Genomic DNA, 20,702 nt, shown 5'->3' with positions numbered 1-20,702 from the left:
CTGGGGCAGATATGAGGATGATGAGGGGTGCTGGGAGAGATTGATGAGGAGTGCTGGAGGAGATATGAGGATGATGATGAGAGGTGCTGGGGGAGATGATGATGATGATGATGGTTGATGATGATGATGATTTTACCCGTGCGGCCCGAATCTGTTTTTCTTGGAGCAGTTCGGCCCTTCTCGCTTTACAAGTTGTGCAGGCCTGGTCTAGAGCATGTATGTAAAACAAAAATGTTCTTAAAGTGAAGTACTACCTTTTTTCCACTTACAGTATTGATGCATGTACTGTACTGCAATCGTCATATACGTGCATAACTGCTGTAAATAACACATTTGTAACAGGCTCTATAGTCTCCCCGCTTGCGCACAGGTAGGAAGCCGGTATTGCTGTTCAGGACGTGCTGACAGGCGCATGCGCGAGCTGCTGTTTGCCTATTGGACGATATGTCCTTACTCGCGAGTGTATTTAAAGTGTGTGTCCTTAAACCGGGGTATGCCTGTATATTGTTGTGGTTTCTCCATTGTTTTAAAAATCTTATCTTCTAAGTGTTGTATCCCACAAAGTCCACGTTACACACAGGGACAAGAGAGTGTTGCATAAATCCAGTCAACTAGAATAAAAAATGTAAAAACTGTATCTCGTTATCTAAAATGGAGAATTGTCAACAGGCATAGTTACAAAGCACAGTATAAAAACAACTATCATTATTTTCCCAAACTACAGTTAAATGTGCGCATATTTTTACTAAATCAGCACAAGACCAGATATTAGCGCAGTCCTGTGATATGTTACACTGACATTAAACTTGGTAGTGCGATTTGAGGTAATACTTGGACAAAATTTCTTTTTGGAGAAGTATTTTATATACAGAAACAGGGATGGCGACAGGTTCGAATGTCAGACCCACATACGCCAAACGTTTCATGATTAACTTGAACACGATTTGGTGTATGGTACATCATGATTTTGTTGAATGTGGCTGCGATATTTTGATGAGGTCTTTCTGTTATGGGTAGGGAACTCTGTAAGTCTGGATAGGGTTGTTTATGATCTGAATCATTCGCTGGATTACATAGACTTCACATGACTAACATCAATTACCTTGACACCAATGTTTGGAAGAGGGATGGTAAATTGGAATTGGGTTTATACACTAAGATGATTGACGGGAACAATTTACTACACCATTACAGTCAGTCATTACCCCCCAGGGATGATCAGGGGCCTCCCGTACAGACAATTCCTGAGAACCAAGCGCATAATTAGTTCCACAGATAAAGTTGTGACTGGGTTAGATAATATGGAATGCAGGTTTAAGGATATGGGATATCCTAGCACACCGGTGCGCCAACGTTTCCTCGTGCGCCCCTCCTGCTCGACCCCGGCATCAAATGAAGTGCGGGTCATGTGACGTCACGTCGCCATGGTAACGTGACGTCACGTCACGTGATCCAGCGGCGTCATTTGATGCCGGGTTACCAGGACGATGAGTCGCTGTAACGTAAGTGTATTATAGAGGCCTCGTGCGGTCCCCCAACATTTAATTTAAATGCCTGGGGGGGGAGCACGGGACCTCTATAACTGCCGTGCCCCCCCCCCCCAAAAAAAAATCTAGCGCCCCCCAGTTTGCGCACCGCTGTACTAATCCCTTGTTAGATCAACATACAAAGAAGGTGGAGGAACTCTTTAGGGATTATCTATTAGACCTTGAAAGGCTCAGAACTACAGTTAAGAGGGAGTATTCAGTCCCTTTTACCTGTACCTGTGTTACCCACAGTACCAGAATAAAGAACATCATAATGAGACACTCGCCACTGTTACAGCACGATTGTGCAATCTGGCATGCTTTAAGGCCCCAGATTAAGAGTGGGGGAGAGGTAGTTGCCCCGGGGACGGTGGATGGGCCACCCGGCTGGGTAGCGGGGGAGGGGGTCAACCCCTTAATTACCAAAGCTGTTACAAACCGCTAAGGTGATTAAGGGGCTAGGGGCCAGTAGCTTTTTTATTTTAATGTTGCTGCCCACGGAAGACGCAGAGGATGCAGAGGAAGACGAGGGTGGCCTTCATCCTGGAATGAATAAGTAGAACTTCAATTAACTTTATGCTGGCTGGGTAATGTTTTATTTTTAATGGGCAAATGCGCTATTATCCAGATCTGGATAATAGGAATGTGTCCATTATTGTACTATATGTGTTGGGGTTGCGTGGGGGTGTTGGGGGTAGAGGGGCTGGGTAGTAGGGTTGCTGTATTTTAATGTTTATTGGGGGAGAGGGGTGGGTGAAAGGGGTAGTTGCCCCAGGGTGTGTTGTTAGGCCTCTCGGGTGGGTAGCGGGAGGGGTTAACCCCTTCATTACCATAGCAGTTCCCACCGCTATGGTATTGAAGGGGTTAACTCCTCCCGCAACCTTCCTGGTAAGCCTAATCACCCACCATGGGACAACCACCCCCTTCATCCATCCCCTCCATCCATCCCCTCTTCCACCAACAAATCAGGTACTCTGGTTTAACCCCTTCATTGTCTTAGCAACTATCTGCTAAGGTAATGAAGCCGTTTTAATGTTAATTTTAATAACATAGTATTGAAGCAGGGATCTCCAGAGCTGAACCGAATTAATTTCAGCCGTGGGGGACCCCCTGCTTCCCAAGTTACAGGCCCCAGTAGGGGGTGGCAGTATGCCCCTGCATTGTTTAAATGTTCCGGTCACGCGACGTGGGAGATTTAAACATGGCGGAGATACCGGCACCCCATACCAGGGCCTGTAACTCTGGAAGCAGGGGGTCCCTGAGGCTGAAATTATCAGTTCAGCTACGGGGACCACCTGCTTCAATACTATGTTATTAAAATTTTAATTAAAACTGCGCAATCGCCTGTAAGAGCTGTGCATGGAGATGTAGCTCTCTCTGTACAGTACTTCCAGACTGCTGGAGTGATATTGCGCTCATGAAGCAAACACAAATTAGTGTGATTAGGCATTTTTTTACCGAACAATAAAAACTTGCAATTTTTCTTAGTGAATATCGTTTTTACACAAATTTCATAGTGTGCGATAGGAACATACAAACCCGATCGGTAATGCAATGACCTTATCAAAGTTTAGTGAATAGGCCCCTTAGATTTAAGTTGTTTTATTTAAACACCTGTGAATACTCTGGCCAGTTAGCTGGAGTGTACAGGTTGGAAGTGTAGCCTCAGTCTCGAACTCAGACCATTCAAAGGATGGGAGATGGTCCGAGATTTGTCGAGATTTTGGCGATATCTATTCTGGAGGAGTCCGGGGAGATTTGTCATCCACTTTTGGGACTGTGACAAAATACCCTTTTTGGCTGAAGGGTTCTTGTCTGGGAACCTTAAAACCCACTGTCTTTTAGGGTAAAGCACAGTCACAGGACCATCCAGCTCTGGTTTAAAGGCTTTATTTTCTTTGTCACTCCAGCAGACAAAATCAAGACAAACAAAAGAATCGCAGTACTGTACACATTACAATTCATTAATTTCATTGCATTTAATCGCACACAATCCATGAAATTCAAGCAAAGCAACCGCGATAAACACGTGTGCCTGGGGCGATTGGCCGCGTTAATGCCGCGTGGAGTACAGCAGCGCACACGAAAACAGCATTGTGATTTGTTCGAATAACGGCCACTGCATCTGTACCTGGATTTCTATTTTCAGTACTGACTGTGATCAGCGATATTTGGATCAGTGGGTGATTCTCCTCACTGATTATATGCTTTGAGTAATCTATGGGTGAATAATAGAGGAATCTTATATGAGATACTGTACCTTTTCTTTAGGGTCTTTATTTATTATTTTAGAACAGTACTAGGTTAAAGGTTAGGACATGAGTTGTGATATTGCTGCTCCCTTTTTTGGGTACATATATCCTCAGTATCATGTTTAGGGAAATGCTGGATAAGAACCAGTTATCTCAACTTTGGGGATTGTTATATATTTCCTGGTGGGCTCTGGCTAAATCAGCATCACATTAACATTTGTGTGTCTCTTCTCCCTATGTGTACTCAAGGGAATGAGTGTTGTCTGGACAACCACAATCGCGTCTGTTGGTTGACTGTGAGGATTTGTGGTATATCCCATGGAGAAGGGCAACTGTGTCTTCCCCATGAACTCAGGGCACCGCAACCAATGAATGGATGCAATGGGTTTCCATGGTGACGATCATAGCGTTTTGGAGGCAGGACCAGGGATGCACGATCATCCGTTAAGAGCCGACATGGCGGTGGGTTACGCAACGTCCATGGTGACGCCACATGACAAACCAGGATACATTGAGACACGATCAGATGAGCCTGTTAGACATTCTCTAAGAACATAGCAGGTGGAGGCGTGATTCGATGAGGTGTAGCAGGAGAGAGACACAGTGGTTGTTGGAATATTTCGCATCACCTCCCTGAGATTGAGTATAACTTCTGCCTTGCGGTGTATGAGCTACAGGACATACATTAAGGGAAGTACCACTCATAGGTGGGAAAGGGCCTGAAGAAGGACCAAGCACCCGACATTTAGCCCCCTTGTACTTGGTCACCCTTTCCTGTGAGCTATCATTGCTTACTTTATTGCTTTTTTGGTAGAACTGATATTTACTAGTGCTACATGTTCCTATGTGAATGTCCTTGTGTCCATGGTTCCCCTGTTTTGTCCCAGTTGCTTGGGTGTCATCGTCAAAGTGGGAGTTTTGGGGCACTGTCTTCCTACTTTACCCTGTATTTAAGAAAAAAAGGGTAAACCGGCGCCACAGAAAATCTAATAACCAAACCAATAAGGTGTAATGTCCAAATGGAGTCCTAATATTGCTGGTATTCGAGGGTTCTCACATCAACGAAGTAATATGTGGAAAAAGAAAAGAAACATATTATGGTGCAGTAAATCAAAACACTGGGATGGAAGGTGTAAACTTGACAACACAAGACAAACAGTACATACAAAACAAGACACACACACGAAAAACACTCACACAGGCCTATTAATAAAGAAAAGCTGATTTAATACTGGAGGGTAGAAATGACACGCATCCGGAGGGGTAAAATTACAACCCTACTCACAAGATGCTGGATAAATCAAGCAACGACCTGGAGACAAGCAGCTGGGCTTCCAAAATGGCGACGGGATCCTCTCACTGGCGTGCTCACGTGACAGGGGTGAAGGTGGAATCACTCGAGTGACAGGACTTCCGGGCAAATGTGACGTCACGTCCGCTGGGGTTCCACACCGGACGTCCTTCTCTCACCAGTCCTCCACTGATATGCCGCAATGTCCCCTCAAGTCCGCTGTTAGGCTTTACCCTGTATTTGTTTACATTCTCTGGTGTTGTTTGACCATGTACAATTAGAGGACTGTTTGATACAGCATTACTGTGTCAGCATTTTGTGTGGAGTGCTGCTTGGTATTCTTTTTATTGTGTATTCTCTGAGGATTTAGGGAGATCTTCCTACCTGCATGAACCATTTCTATTTGTTGCTCAAGTACGGTTACATTAGTGGTGCTGACTGACTTTTCATTGTTGTAGTGTCTTGTGATATGTAAGGCCTTGATTATACTTTGTCCGGTAATGTATGCGCGCTTCCACGTGACGTCACGTGGGCGATGAGCACGCACGAAATCTGCACTGTAGGCAGGAGGTATCGGGAGGCGACAGGGAGGCGTGGCCGTGAGTGGTTCACCCCCATTGGCTGAACCGCTCACGTGACGCGGCTGTGACAAGGCCATCGCGCAGGGGAAACAATTTGGCAAACCTGTTTAAAAATCACACCGCGGTCGCGCGCAAGTGTGCTCCTTCATTACTGTGCGTATGTTTGTTCTTGCGTTGCGCACCACTAATTATAAGCACGGCCTTACACTGACATTACTTGGTACTATGATTGGTAGACGTGTCACCACATATCATTCTTGGTCATCACAGACAGTAGGCAAATGTCAGCATGAAATAAAAATGTTCCTTATGCATGAAAGCCAATACACTTCTCATCACCTGTGTGATAGAGGACCAGGTTGGTCTTTATCAAATCTTACCCAACTCAACCAAAGCTGGCAGAAATCTACCAAATGGGAATTCAAAACTAAATAAAAAATTAAAGATATAGGATTAAACTTACTTCTGTTTAACAAAGACAGTCCCCACAAGGCAATAAGGGGACGACAGCAAGTATATAGAAAAAAATGTGATGCAATGAAGATAAAAAATAAAAACACAGTCATTCCAGCTGATATAGAAACAATCAACAATAAACTTGAAATTACAAGTATCAGAATAGTAAATTGCGAATGGAATAGGAAACTGTAATGCTAGTTTATTCAGTATTTCTCTAACTCAAACTAAACAATCCTTTTACATAAACCTCAGCTGTCTGTATAGCAATATCATTTATGAGATACAATGATAAGGTACTATAAAAAGGCTGAATGGAGGACAAAAATTACTTCGCAAAGTATAGGGTATTAGAATTTCATCCTTCAACAGGCAAAAGGAAAGCTGTATATTTAAATGGCTCTAAAACAGATTCTGTATTTGAACTGGTGAAGCTCGAACATAGGAACAATTTCAAATGAGTGTAATATATACTTATTAAGAAGCATCGATTTTCCTAAGATAGTGAGAAGACATTTAACTCCTTCTCTGTCCACATCTAGTAGAAAAGTAGCAGCAGCCAGAACCTGATTTTGTTTCATAACAAATAAAACGTGAGAAAACAAAGCCCAGCCACATACAGTATGTTGAAAAGGAGGTTTCCTTCCAGCTAAGGTCAGGAACTCTAAAACTCTAAAATTCGATATTGCTCCATTGCTAGAAAGATGAGGAGATCTAGTTGACCAAGGTGATCTAGTAATCTTGGTTACTCCTTGCTTGTTATCAGGGTTCAGGAGGTCCTGGACGTCCATCAGAACATCTTTTGCCATTAATCAGAGTTTGGCAAAGTAAAAAAATCCAAGGTTCCTCTTCAGAGCTGGAGAGAACTCCACCTGTTTTTCATTAAAGTATCCATGCAGTAGGCCTGGAAAAGAAGTGGTTTGTGATCCATGTACTTAAACTTTTGTCGTGTCCTTAATGTGTAAAGGAATGATGCCTTATCTTGAAAAGTTAGCATTATAGCAATGGCATAAAACAGATCTGTGTCTGTTCTTTAGTGAGGGACCTGTTCTTTCAGGTCCAATCCAAGAGCTCGTTCTACTGCAATAGGCATCTGCATGTTTTCCAAACACAGCAACAAAAACAGATCATATGCCACGCAGTAGGCCCAATAACTGATCACTCTGAACAGGGAACACGATCAAGCCTTAAAGCATCGGTGATGCTAGAAAGATCCGGCTCTGCCCTATATACTGTACATATATGATAGAATTTAGCCTACTTAAATAACGTAAAACAGCAGATGCTAAATTATATGAAAGTGGCAAAACAGGAGCTATACAGATGAGTAACAGTTTAGAGGCTGAACCTCTGGAAGTATCTTCCATAGCGGTCTTTAGAAAAACACAGGATATTAAAGCACTTTTGAAAAGCATTCAATCTTTATATAGCAAATCCATGATTTTCAGTAAGACAAAGAGATACACCTATTTTATACATTACCCCAAAGCCTACAACACACATATCCCTGGAGTGTTACTGCATAGCATTAGTATTTTTAAAGGCTACCTAAAGAGAATATGTATTTTCAAGGACAGTATCCCAGGTACAGCCCTTTATGAGATACAATTGAAGGAAAAGTGAAAATATAAATCATATAGCCACAAGCTGTGATGAGATCAAATGTGAATAAGTACATATGTCTGGGCAGTATGTTGCTATCAATAAGCCCCCTAACCAGTGCAACACTATTAATAAAAAAATACGGGGGGGCGATTGCTCGCTGGAAAATTGGGCACATTTCTAATGGAGATCAAGCACGGAATGGTGATATCTGTACTGCACTCAGTGACAATACTCACTGCACTGCGCTTACCACGTGCTCACGTCACGTATTCAGTGAGTCAATGTATCTTTGTTCTTATGACAAATGATCAAATGAACAGATAAGAAATAAGATTTTGAGTGGGTGATAACGGTCAATAAAAGTAAAAATAAAATGTAACAAAAAAACAAATGATCATGCCCTTCCTGGCTCACTAAGAAGAAAGTTAATCTGATTTAATGTATTCTTCTCCTTTCTGTGGTCACTGCTTATTAATTTACTAACCACTGAATCATTGGGAACTGTCAGATCCAGTTTGCAGGGAAATAAAATGTATGTTAATCTTTTTTGCTTTACTGTTGGCTGGCTTGGCTGAACATTCACACACTGGGGTGGTGGAAGGCTTTCAAGGAAATCTTAAATAACATATTGTGATAAACGGGTAAACTAGAACCTCTGGGCAGATCATCCACCAAAGATGTCATTCTGTGTTACTTTAAAATATGCTCAGAGAGATTTATAGGTTCTCCACCTCAAGACACGACTCAGGCAGAGACCAACATTAAAAGGGAGACTCTAGGGGGTGAAAAAAAATCAGTGGAGCAAAATAACAGGAAAGTAATTACTCACATTAATGTCTCTTTAAAATATATAAGTCTTCTTATCCAGAAATACATAATGAGCTATATATATAGATCTCCAATCTCGTGGTTGATATATATATATATATATACAGTGGTTGACAAATCACCAAAAAATCTACTCGCCACACAAAAAAATCTACTCGCCACCTAGTACCAAACGTGTGCTGCTTGGGCCAATATTTACTCGCCCGGGGGTTAAATCCACTCGCCTGGGGCGAGCAAATGTATAGGTTTGTCGAACACTGTATATATATATATATATATATATATATATATATATATATATATATACACAGTATATATATATATATATATATATATATATATATATATATATATATATATATATATATATATATAGTTCATTATATATTTCTGGATAAGAAGACTTAGCCATTATAGATAGTTTAAAGAGACATTAATGTGAGTAATTACTTTCCTGTTATTTTGCTCCACTGATTTTTGATATATATATATATATATTTATATATATATATACACACAAACACACACACACACACACACACACACACACACACACACACAAACTGAAGCTGGGTGCACTCAAAAAAGAAACTATACTCATACAAATAGTAGTAAACACTTATCCGAAATCCAGGTGCTAGCAGATAGACAGGGAACACCGGCCAGTCTGGTAAATATACAAAAAGATAGAATCCGCAGTACACTCAAAATGAAAAGTTGTTTAATCCACGTTATATATCAGGCAGTCACAGAAACTCCAGCAGAGCGACGTACGTTTCTGACCACAAGGTCTTTTCTCAACAGACAGAGCTTGTGGTCAGAAACGTACGTCGCTCTGCTGGAGTTTCTGTGACTGCCTGATGTATATCATGGATTAAACAACTTTTCATTTTGAGTGTGTTGCGGATTCTATCTTTTTGTGTATATATATATATGTATATGGTGTGAAAAAGAAAGTACACCCTCTTTGAATTCTATGTTTTTACATATCAGGACATAATAACAATCATCTGTTCCTTAGCAGGTCTTAAAATTAGGTAAATACAACCTCAGATGAACAACAACACATGACATATTACACTGTGCCATGATTTATTTAACAAAAATAAAGCCAAAATGGAGAAGCCATGTGTGAAAAACTAAGTATACCTTATGATTCAATAGCTTGTAGAACCACCATTAGCAGCAATAACTTGAAGTAATCATTTTCGATATAACTTTATCAGTCTCTCACATTGTTGTGGAGGAATTTTAGCCCACTCTTCTTTACAACGTTGCTTCAGTTCATTGAGCTTTGTGGGCATTTGTTTATGCACAGCTCTCTTAAGGTCCAGCCACAGCATTTCAATCGGGTTGAGGTCTGGACTTTGACTGGGCCATTGCAACACCTTGATACTTTCCTTTTTCAGCCATTCTGTTGTAGATTTGCTGGTGTGTTTGAGAACATTGTCCTGTTGCATGACTCAATTTCGGCCAAGCTTTAGCTGTCGGACAGATGGCCTCACATTTGATTCAAGAATACTTTGGTACACAGAGGAGATCATGGTCGACTCAATAACTGCAAGGTTTCCAGGTCCTGTGGCTGCAAAACAAGCCCAAATCATCACCCCTCCACCACCGTGCTTAACAGTTGGTATGTGGTGTTTGTGCTGATATGCTGTGTTTGGTTTTCGCCAAACGCGGTGCTGTGCATTATAGCCAAACATCTCCACTTTGGTCTCGTCTGCACAAAGGACATTGTTCCAGAAGTCTTGTGGTTTGTTCAGATGCAACTTTGCAAACCTAAGCCGTGCTGCCATGTTCTTTTTAGAGAGAAGAGGCTTTCTCCTGGCAACCCTTCCAAACAAACCATACTTGTTCAGTCTTTTTCTAATTGTACTGTCATGAACTTTAACATTTAACATGCTAACTGAGGCCTGTGGAGTCTGAGATGTAACTTGTTTTTTTTGCAATTTCTCTGAGCATTGCACGGTCTGACCTTGGGGTGAATTTGCTGGGGCGTCCACTCCTTGGAAGATTGGCAACTGTCTTGAATGTTTTCCACTTTTGAATAATCTTTCTCACTGTAGAATTATGGACTTTAAATTGTTTGGAAATGGCCTTATAACGCTTCCCAGATTGATGGACAGCAACAATTGCTTCTCTAAGATCATTGCTGATGTCTTTTATCCTTGGCATTGTGTTAACACACACCTGAATGCTCCAGACCAGAAAACTGCTAAAACTTCAGCTTTTATAGAGGTGGTCACACTTGCTGATGATCAATTAATCAAGGGCATTTGATTAGCAGCACCTGTCTACTACTTAGCATCCTAATTCCTATGGAAGCAGTAAGGGTGTACTTAGTTTTTCACACATAGCTTCTCCATTTTGGCTTTATTTTTGTTAAATAAATCATGACACGGTGTAATATGTCATGTGCTGTTGTTCATCTGAGGTTGTATTTACCTAATTTTTGTTTCACACTTTTTTATTGAGATTTTACAGGGAAAAGCATAGATAATAATATATCACAGATCCAGGTAGAGGGTGGCAGACCGCCACGACACATGGCTATATGTCGAGTGGATGAGGCATAGCTCGAGTGATTTCAGATGAAGCGTTCTCTTCCCCAGATCTAGCGGCTATGCCCCCTTGCTGCGCATCCCCCCAGCTGGGCAGGCGCACACCCAAGGAGGAAAAAGGAGGACAAGAAGGGAAGAGAAGGGGGAGGGGTAGGGAGGGAAAGGGAAGGGTATGGGGAGGAGGGTGAGAGGGGGAGGGTACAGGCCCCGCCCCGGCCAAGTTCCAGGACGCTTCTTAATGACGCCAGCATCTAGCGTTTTCATTTTTAGTCGTAGGGCCATTCATCACAGATTTTGTTGAATTTATCAATATCTTGCTTCAGAAGAGCTGATAGCAGCTCCATTGATCTGACCTCCCTTATTCTGGCTAGCACCATTTGTTTGCTAGGCGGTTTGATCTGCTTCCATTTTGCAGCAATTGCGTTGCGAGCTGGTGTTAGGATGAACGATACCAGTTTTTGGATGAGTTAGGGAGATCCTCCATAGGTTTTGCTAATAAGAATTTCAGTGGACTCAGCTGGACCTCTAATCCCAACGTCTCCTCCACTAGGGCGTGTATCATATTCCAGAACGGCCGAATACCCGGGCACGTCCACCAAATATGTACCAGGTCTCCCTTCTGGCCACAGCCCCTCCAACAGTGGTCGGACAGGCCCGGGAAGACCTGGCTCAGCCTACTCGGGGTGAGGTACCAGTGAAATAGAATTTTGTAGATATTCTATTTAATAGTGGTGCAAATTGATGTTTTAGCTGCTGCTTCCCAAATGTCCTCCCAGTCATCTCTATCTATCTCCAGATTGAGGTCCTCAGTCCAACATGTAGCTATGGTTGATGGGTATCAAGGATCGTGCTAACCCCTCATATAATCCTGAGATCAAACCCTTCCGATACGCCCCTACTGCGCACAGCTTCTCAAAGTTAGTAGGTTTTTCAAACTTAGAGTTGGAAGCAACTCCCATCAGGAAGTGTCTGATCTGCAGGAAGCTGAACATAGGGAGGACTACTGGGTGGTATTTCGTTTGTATTTCAGAGAAAGACTAGAGCTTTCCCCTGTCTATCAGATCGGAAGCCTTTGTTATACTGGCCTTTTTAAATTGTTTAAAGTCCCTGGGGTCGCAACCCGGGGGGAAATCCGGGTTACAGAATAGATGGGTGTTTTCTGAAGGGGAAGACGTTAAACCATATTTAGTTTTAGACAGACCATATCCTCCACGTGCATCTCATAGCTCCCAGGCTTGTCTTGCCCAACACTATCTCCTCTCCCCCCACCCCACCCCACCCCCCCCAGACTACAATAGAGCCGGGAGAGCGAGGGGAGAGACGTAGGAGGTCTCAATCTCCAACCAACAGCAGGACGCTGGATCATTGTTCCAAGTCACTGCCTGTTTTAAATGAGCTGCTAGGTAATATTTAAATATATCTGGTACTCCCACGCCTCCACACTCCCTCGGTGCCGTCATGATTGACCTGGCTACTCTAGGCTTTTTATCGTTCCAAATGAATTGGAAAATTCTGTTTTGTATATTTTTCAGGTCCGCGACCGGGACATTGATCGGCAACGTCTGGAATAAGTACAGCAGTCTAGGGAGAATGTTCATCTTTACAGAGCCACTCTTCCAAGCCACGAAATTTGGTATTCATTCCAGCTCTGGAGATCCTTTTTAATTTCCGCGAACAGCGGGGGGAAGTTGTGTTTATACAGCGCTCCAAAGGCCTATACTCAGAACACCCACGTGTCATTTCCCCTGTAACAATAACCATATCACGTTAGAGCACATAATATAAGAGAGTTTCCATAGGATTCAATGGCAGCGCTAATGCAGAAAAGTACAAGATACAGTATCTCACAAGAGGGAACAATGATGTTTGCTACATCTGTACTTGTTGGATATACCATCATTCTACTGAAGAGTGAACACAGATGTCTGTTATGGAGTACAGTATATCAATGCAGCATTAGGTGCATAGGCGCAGAATGGCCATTAGATGTTAATGACCTCTGATTGCTGCCAACTTGGTCCCAATTCAATCAAGAGACCTAGAGGCTCCAACACAATGTGCCAATCAACTCAGCCAGTCCTTTTTTCATCTTCTTACAACTGGTTTGGTGTCAACCGCCAACAGCATTGTCCACCAATCAATGATGTTACATAGAAGGCTACTAGTAACCGAGTACAAAGTGTTGCAAACTAATGGCAGCTACATGAAAATCCTGGCTTATCAAGGTCTGCTGAACAGAGAGCTGCTTTTTTTCCACTCTGTGGTCTTTACAGAGTTCTGTCACTCCATGTCGACTGGGTTGAGCAGTTTGAAGTAAATTCTTTTTGTTTCACAGCCCACCCACAGTCCTAACTAATTTTCCATTGTACTTTGTCACGAGCAAAGTTTTAGTCACATACAATTTAAAAGGCAGGTGGCTGCTGAAACCAAATTAATCAATTTCCCACTGTGCCTAAGCCCTATTACTGCAGTTTAAAAGAAAATCATTAAAATATGCAGACAAACCCTAATAGAGTTGGAGAGAAAAAGGCAGGAAGAGAACAGAGGAATCCTGCACAGTGTGCTCACAGCACAATTACTGTCTGGATGGACATTAATTAAAATGTTTTTCTGTGGGGTTATCTTACTATCCCTAAGCATATAACATATTGGCGGTAGCAGTTGTATTTCTTCAAAACGGCCAATGAATGAATTCAATCTGCCATGGGTGGCTTGTCATAATGGCTCCTTTCAGTAAGGGGTTTCTTCTATTCTGTGCAATAAAAGAAATAATCATGAAATGGGAAATCACACATTTTTCCAAGACCAGCAGCAGGACTTTCTTACTGAATCGGGTAATGAACATTTGTACAGTCTGCATTGTGAGCATGGAACTAGCAAATGCAATCCTGTCACCTTGCTTCAGGAACCCATAATGCACACAAACATCGGTTATCAATACAATCTTATTAGAGAAGAACTTCATATTTCGCCAGGAAGACCTTTTTTCAGCCCTCTCTTCACACGTTTACAATGAAAATGAGCAGCACGTGCTGTATTGAGCATGTCTATATCAGGGGTGGGCAACTCCAGTCCTCAAGGCCCAAGAGGAGATCAGGTTTTCAGGATATCCTTGCTTCAGCACATATGGCTTGGTCATTATGATGGAGCCACCTGTGCTGAAGCAGGGATGTCATTAACACCTGGCCTGTTGGTGGCCCTTGAGAACTGGAGTTGGTCACCTGGGGTCTATATACTTCCACCATCAAAATCACATTTTCTTTCTAGCAAACATTATTTATTTTATTTATTTTATTTATAAAAGTGTTTTACCAGGAAGTAATACATTGAGAGTTACCTCTCGTTTTAAAGTATGTCCTGGGCATACAGTTATGATGACAAAATGGATATTATAGCATTTATTAAAAAATAATGTGTTACATTTGTTAGTGTTTACATGTTGTAGAATGACAGATGTAACTTGGTTAAATATTTCATTAACAGTGTACATGAGATTCATGTTGCTGTACTTTGCATCAGTGCGATAACCCCTGATGTCCATAATTATTAGTAAAACAGTATATATGGGGGCCTATGCAGAGAGCAGCGCTATTTCGAAATTCGCCATTTTTTGGAGAAAATCACGCAGAAAGCAGCAGAAAATGGCGAGTTCCGAAAAACGCGCCAATTTTTCTTTTCTAGTTATAAAACTCGCCTCGCGGCTGGCGAGAACCTCAATCTCGCCAGTTTTAAAAATATCCGTATGCAGAGAGGCGCGAACGGCATCTAGCGGCTGTTCAGTTTTAACTCGCCAGAAAAAACTGCCGCTCGCGGCCATTGCAAAGGGAAAAAAAAAGCCGCGAATTTGTTTTAACACATTTCTGAAGCGCGCATCTCGCCAATTTAAACTCGCCACACGCATCCATGTTAAACATAGCAGAATTCGCACTTTTCTGCATATGGAGATTAAAACTCTCCAAAAAAGCTACTTTTTAATAAATTCGCCAATTTTAAAATTCGCTGCTCTCTGCATAGGCCCCATGGTCTTTCCCTATCCAAAAAAACGTCAGCTTTCTCAGAATGACACACTGGTCTGTATAATGTTAATATTAGCTTTATATTGATGTATGAATTATATATTTAGCAACCACCTCCATTAAATAAAAAAAAGACACAAATATTTTATTATTGGCATTAAATATGTCCTCCTTAAATTTAAAAAAAATGACAAACAGCATAGCACTGTATATTGTCAAATTGCAATGCAGATTACAAATAAACTCTATGGTACTGTACAAACATTTAAACATCCCATATAAGGTAGGTCTCGTTTTGTGCTTAATAAATGTCTGTATTATAGACAACATAGGACATACCAGTCTTTTTTTTTTTTTTTTTTACCATGATACAGATCTCTCCATGTTACTGCAGTTCCACATAATCCCATGATAAACACACCTGCTATAGTGTGATAACTGACTGAATGAAGCACCTTCAGGATACACAGACAGCTTCCTACTATGCCCACTATCTTGTAAGCAGCAAGAATAGTCACAAATAGAATTATTTCTCAGAGTATTTGTTCTCTTTGACTTGGAGTTGGCAAGATTAAACAGATTTCTTTCATTAGGGACCGCGAGTCAGTGTATTTCATAATTATTGCAGGTCTGGCAAATATACAATCTAGAGCAGTGTTTCCCAACTCCAGTCCTCAGGGAACCCCAACAGGTCAGGTCTTAAGGATATCCCTGCACCAGCACAGGTGGGTCAATCAGCGGCCCAGTCATTTTGACTGAGACACCTGTGCTGGAGCAGGGATGACCTTAAGAACTGACCTGTTGGGGATCCCTGAGGACTGGAGTTATGCCTCAATGCATTTCACACACTAAAACGTAGGTCAGTAGCTGGCGATAAAGTTTATCTGGACATCACACACACACACACACACACACACACACACTTTCTCCCACTTACACACACACTCCCCACCCCCCGCTATGTGAGTCAAGTATGAAGAACCACCACTTATAGTCTCCTGGTTGTAGCAGGTATGATAAAAATGGTTCCAGTTGGTTTATAGGAGACAGAGTCCTATAGTAGCACAGATCAATACTGTTTGTTACTGTTGAATATTTAATATAATCCCTGGTGTGGTGGGTATACAGATTTAAAGTCAGGTGCTCTCAGAAAGGCAATAAAACCCTGTAAGAAGGTGTGAGCTGCGGATGGTCTAGATAATTGATCTATTGTTTGTGCAATTAGTGGGCTTATCTTCTAGCCACTAGACTAGACTTTCATGGCAGCTATATGAGAGTGCTAAACCTGCCTGTGTTACGCTAGAATCTAGTGAAACACTAGCAGGTTTAGTACTGATATAGAGCTGCCATGAAAGTAGTTGCCTACAATGTTTGAAATGCCTGTGATATAGTGAGGTGCACACTTTTTTCATAGGGTTAATTGGAGGCTCAGACTTATCACAGCATGATAGTGATCTGAGCCGGTAAGTAGCAATAGCAGCAGCAGCAGCAGATGATAGAACGGGGGATAACACGTTTCTCCTGCTGCACTGTACTGATGTAAGCTACTAGCGGTCGGAACTGTAAGTCAGTTGTTAAAGCAATTAATGGACTTGTGTTCCAAAATGAGCCTACAGTCCAGTCTCAACGCTAGTATGTGACTGTTTTATAGGGAGTATATCCCGCATAGCCTGTGTTTGGTTGAGGAGGAGTAGATGCTTAGACCAAGAGGTCTGTAAGGACCCCTGCTGATCACTGTAATGTAGAGTTCGGACCGTGATGGCAGACGGACAGGTGGCAGAGCAGGGGGCGAGAGGTCTCTTCCCGCTGCCTTCAGATAGAGCGGCGCTGCTCATGAAAGATTTTGTGACTGGGCGGCTGCCCGGGTCACTGCTATGTGGGGATGCCCACAGAGGCTAGTAAATGTAAAGTATGAAGAAGCGCGCCACATACCTCCCCCCCCCCCCCCTGTTCCATCTTCCAGGGGGAAAGGCGGAGCGGTGAAAGCACGGGTCCTGTGAGGGAGAAGGCGCCGCAGACGCCCATTCAGCTCCTGCAGGCAGTCACGGGGAGGAGGGAGGAGGACTCGGCCAATCAGGGGGTTGGGTTTTCGAACTTTAGGCGTGCAACAGCTCCAAATTGCAGGGAAATAGGCTTAAAGAAGCGCATGTTGATTAGGCGGCCATGAAGGATCGCCTGCGACCAAAATGGCGAGTGAATTTGTCGAGCCCTGCACATAGTAATAAACTCTGTTCTACAAGAGCTGATACTGAATGACCTACATAGGTGTTATAACAAAATGCTATACGTACATAATACTATATTATGACTAAAACATACTGTACAATGCAGTGCAGTTTTAGGATTGGATATAATGCAGCAACACAATATCTGGCCCTGGTGTAGCACAGAGATTTGGGAATGTTTCCGAATCCTTTGATAAAGTGCTCTTCTTTGGCATGAAACACATCAGGACAAAACACTTGATGTCCAATATTTTGGGGGATTTTTTTTTAGATGGTTAAGTCGCACAAAGTTTTTATTTGTATCGCATTGGGCCGCACTTTAGCTCTGCTGTCCCCGGATTGCTGTCTTACATTGGGGACCTCCCTATATTTTGTGCTCTGCAGTATTGGTGTCACTGAGCACGCTAGAGCAGGGTGTGCAAGACTTTTTTTGGGGGAGCCGGCGCTTACAGAGGCCACACGCTCTTCCCCAAGGCATTTAAATTAAATGCCAGGGGACCGTGCAAGGCCTCTGTAAGTTCCCGTACCTTGATGCAGGTGGCTTGCGGCAACGCGGCGTCAAATGACTGCATCATTTGACGCTTGAGAAAAGGTAAGTGGGGCACGAGCAGTGGGAGAGAGCAGGCAGGGGGGCGCAGGGCAAAAAGTGTGCACACCCCTACGCTACAGAATACTATTAAGAAGATGTGGCTGTGCACCCAGGCATTATGGAAAACAGCCAGATCACTGTCCTTTTCAAGGAAGTTTGTTTCAGTATTAGAATTGGCCTCATTTCCAGGCCTACATTACCCCCCAAGAGACGCCCACATTTAGTTTAATTGAATGCAGTGATGAAACAATAGCAGGTGTAACATACTGGGCCCCATAGCCTTAGGCCGGGCGTATAGTGCCTGCAACGCCGCCCAAAAACAAATACATTGCCGCCGCCGCGTGCGCTTATAGTAAGCGCGACGACGGCAATGCGACAGAGCGACGGCGCGTTGCAGACTTTGGAAGCCGGGAATATTTGATTTTTCAAGGGCTGTCGCCTCATGTGACAGCCCCTGGACAAATCAAATGCCCGGAAGCCCGCGCCGCTTCCGCAAAGCGAAATATAACTTTTGCTAGCGGCGACGGGTGACGTCACCCGTCCCGTCGCCAGTCGCGGGCACTATAGGCATGGCCTTAAGGGAGGCTATTCCACGGTCGCTATATACAGGTTTAGGTCTTCGTTGTCTTAAAAATGTCCACAGACTACATTTTTAACTTTTATTTCCAATGCTCGAACTGATAATGTTCTATCCCTCACAGTGCAGAGTGCCAGCAAGAGTCTGCATTTTTATGTCGGAGGAAAAAATAAATCGAGCATTTTTCCTGTCTTACTGAATTCAAATACATAAATAAGCTCTGTTTTGTACACATTGTAACAATGCAACAACATGCAGCATGAAGGCCGCACAACCCCCTTTCGAAGGGCACTTTTAGCCTGTTTTATGTTCTGTAGATGTCATACATATACACATATTTTCCTTGAACAGCTTGATACTAATCACATCTATTGTTTTGCCATCTTCCTCTCTGTAGCCTTGCTTATTATTGACTTCAAGGTCTTGTAATGCATCTCTCTTGAGATGTAGCTTCGTCTGGTTTCGGAATAATTACTTCTAATATTCACAATGAATATATCCCCTCATTGCATTAAACAGTCTATTATTTTGCTTCAATATAAATAACCCACAGACATATTTCTACCCACACCAACATTACAAAGAATACAAATCAATACAAAGGAGACTAATTCTTCGGAGTTTAAGAGGCCATGTGTGTTCTGGAGCACCTACTGAAAATGCATGAAACAATAACAAGCAATACGCTGTGGATGTGAAGTACTTCAACAAATACAGCCTGCAAGAAAGTTGAGGGGGAGTGATGGAAACTGTGAAATGCATCAAGGATAGCAACAAGGAAGAAAAATGAATGCTAGAACAAGAGGTCATGCGCTGAAGCTGTAGGCCCAGGGCAAACGACTTCTCTGAAAGGTTAATGGATCTGTGGAACAGTTACCCAGAAAATGGGGTAATCGAGGTTAACCCAGTAAAATAATCTCAAAGAGGTCAGAAAGGAAATTGGATCAGAGACTTTAAAACAGGAACGGAAATGGAAAGACTAGATTGGGCTAAGTGGAATGTATCTGCCGTCAATATCTACAGTATTTGCATACGTCTAACAGGCTAATTAATAAACAGAACTCTGCACAAATCTGTAGCCATTGTAGGCCAACAAGGATTGGGCCACACACAATTATTGTTTCAATAATATGTACGTTAAGTGTACATGACTGGAAACAGCTTTTAGAATAATTAATACTACAGAGGAGAGAAGACCTATTCAATCAGTTTTTATGGTGCTAATATTTAGGCATAGTTATTTTACTCTCTTTCTCTCTGCAACAAGCAATGCATCTTTATAATGTTCAAATATATATATATATATATATATATATATATATATATATATATATATAATCGAAAGGTTAGTGCTAGCTGCGGTGAATCTGATTGGTCCTCAGCCTCTGGCCAATCAGATTGGTGGCTCTGACGTTACCCAACTGCTACTCTCTTCCCACTCGGCGCCACACACACACACACAGTGACACACACACACTCTCTCTCTGTCCTCTCCCCCCCATCACACTCACGTGCGCCGCCCTGCACCGGCTCACGGACGGAGGGGAAGCGCGGCGCGGCCCTCCTGCCCCAGCCGCCAATGCTCACTTCTCTCCCTCCCCGGCGCTCACTTCCCTCCCTCCCCGGCACTCACTTCCCTGCCTCCCCAGCGCTCACTTCCCTCCCCGGCGCTCACTTCCCTCCCTCCCCGGCGCTTACTTCCCTCCCTCCCCGGCGCTTACTTCCCTCCCTCCCCGGTGGGGGGACAGGCAGTGGGCAGGTAGCCTTCCTCCTGCAGCTGCCTCGCGGCGCCGAGTGGGGGTAAGATGGCGGCGCCCGGAAGGACCCCCTTCCTCCTGCAGGTGCCTCGCGGCGCCGAGTGGCTAAGATGGCGGTGCCCGGAAGGACCCCCTTCCTCCTGCACCTGCCTCGCGGCGCCGAGTGGGTAAGATGGCGTCGCACAGCGGACAGGCGGGGGGTGGTATTCAGTCAGGAGAGAGGGGGGTGGTATTCAGTCAGGAGAGGGGGGGGGGGAGTCAGTCAGGAGAGGGGGGGAGTCAGGAGAGAGGGGGGGGAGTCAGGAGAGAAGGGGTGGGAGTCAGGAGAGAGGGGGGGAGTCAGGAGAGGGAGTCAGGAGAGGGGGGGAGGGAGTCAGGAGAGAGGGGGGGGAGGGAGTCAGGAGAGAGGGGGGGAGGGAGTCAGGAGAGAAGGGG

General features: G+C 43.4%; 1 protein-coding gene across 3 annotated transcripts in view; it reads right to left on the bottom strand.

The window, feature by feature from the left end:
* Positions 1–20,702, bottom strand: part of LDLRAD4 (low density lipoprotein receptor class A domain containing 4) — a 559,350-nt gene that overhangs the window by 359,484 nt on the left and 179,164 nt on the right. The window lies entirely within an intron of this gene.

This window comes from Ascaphus truei, chromosome 2, assembly GCF_040206685.1.
Source record: "Ascaphus truei isolate aAscTru1 chromosome 2, aAscTru1.hap1, whole genome shotgun sequence".
Classification (NCBI taxonomy): Eukaryota; Metazoa; Chordata; class Amphibia; order Anura; family Ascaphidae; genus Ascaphus; species Ascaphus truei.
This window is presented reverse-complemented; position numbering and strand designations above follow the sequence as displayed.